Raw genomic sequence first — 1844 nt, 5'->3', positions numbered from 1 at the left:
TCAATTTCAATTTTCTGTACAGGTTACGGAATTATTGGAAACGAGGTGATGCAAAACTTTTTTCGATACGTTTAGTTTAAGAAATAAACGAAGAAGACAATGATACTACTTTAACCAATGACCATCGTTCTGTCCTAGTGGAGGATTGTTCATAAGGAGAACTTTAAGACAGTTGTGGTAGGGAATTTCCTGTTTCTTCAATAAAATACTTTGTTAGTTAAAATCAAATGTGTTCTGAATGCGCAGACCTGTCGAGGACAATATTGCAAGTTTAAACTCTAGAATTTAGTTGTAAGTGAAAATGTACTTGCTACAATCATCTCATAATTTTTCAGAGTGTCAAATTCAGTTATATAACTGTTGGTTTATGTGTAATTTAAAAGATACGTACAAAACTATGTGATGGTTTCTCATAGAAGTAAAATAACGCAGGCTTTATTTAGTGCAATAAAATCAACAATTAATATTTAAACAACACTTAAATAACTTATAATTAAATGTGTCCTTTGAGACTCCCGTCTCGTTATTATCTCACGATAATGATCAAATATGATCGAAGCAGACTAAATCAATTAAAATTTGTGCCGCAGCCGGGACTCGAACCCGGGTCTTCTTGCATACTAGGCAGATATCCTACCACTACACCACCGAGGCACTATGGCAGACATAGCTGCACGAACTACCTAGGACGAGTTCCCTCCCCAACACAAACTTTAATTCATTTTCCCTTAATATCGTCACTATTGCCAAGCAAGAAAACCTGGGTTCGAGTCCCGGCTGCGGCACAAATTTTAATTGATTTAGTCTGCTTCGATCATATTTGATCATTATCGTGAGATAATAACGAGACGGGAGTCTCAAAGGACACATTTAATTATAAGATCTGAGAAGATCACCATATGGTACAGCAGACGTCCCGCTATGTCCAATGCTGGGTAGCTCGCCAATACCGGCGAGCCCTGGCAATAGTGACGATATTAAGGGAAAATGAATTAAAGTTTGTGTTGGGGAGGGAACTCGTCCTAGGTAGTTCGTGCAGCTATGTCTGCCATAGTGCCTCGGTGGTGTAGTGGTAGCATATCTGCCTAGTAAGCAAGAAGACCCGGCTTCGAGTCCCGGCTGCGGCACAAATTTTAATTGATTTAGTCTGCTTCGATCATATTTGACTTAAATAACTGTAAAAATAAGTGATATACAACTTCAAATAAAAGTTTCACACGATATTCGCCTTAAATGTCGACTCCAACATGGGGGTCCCAGACACCCAACCTCTCAAAATACGTTACAGAAAAGTCACCTCGTCAGTTAAAGGTTAACATCTATACTTCTGCCAATACCTCATTCTCAACATGCTGAGGGGTTTATATCGCCTTGATCTTAGTATACTAACGTCGTAAATATGATAGTTAAGTGTCAGACGGGAACCTCAGGCAAGGTTGTAATTGAGATGGTTTTTCATGGTTTAAGTGGTATTTGTTGGGAAGTATCAAAAGGGGATTTGCGTCCTGTAGGAGCCTGCAATAGCTGTCTCTACAGTAGTGTGTTGTATTTGTGCTGCGATGGATGAGTGTGGAATAAAAGGAAGAGAGACAGAGACAGTACTACACAGCGTTCGCATCTACTAGGCATGTCCAGATAGTAAGAGGTCTGAAATTATTTTACTCCGACTTAGTTGGCAGCGCTGCGTTGAAGAGCAAGGTGTCGGCACACTCGTTTGTTCCTGTTGGCTGAAACTTCCTGTTGTGGAGTCGCGTAGAAATGAGATTCTCTCTGCCGAATCCAACAAAATGTGAAGTAAGTTGCGTAATCGGTTTTCTTGTTCCAAAGGACGCACTTCCCGATTT

The 1844-nt window shown here is 40.0% G+C and overlaps 1 non-coding gene across 1 annotated transcript; it reads left to right on the top strand.

Moving 5' to 3' along the window:
- The first annotated feature begins 1055 nt into the window (after positions 1–1055).
- Positions 1056–1127, top strand: Trnat-agu (transfer RNA threonine (anticodon AGU)). The gene has a single exon. It is a non-coding gene; the product is annotated as a tRNA-Thr (tRNA).
- The last annotated feature ends 717 nt before the right edge of the window (positions 1128–1844 follow it).

This window comes from Schistocerca gregaria, chromosome 4 (genome assembly GCF_023897955.1).
Source record: "Schistocerca gregaria isolate iqSchGreg1 chromosome 4, iqSchGreg1.2, whole genome shotgun sequence".
Taxonomy (NCBI): Eukaryota; Metazoa; Arthropoda; class Insecta; order Orthoptera; family Acrididae; genus Schistocerca; species Schistocerca gregaria.
Note: the sequence above shows the minus strand (reverse complement) of the source record. Positions and strands in the feature narration are given on the sequence as shown.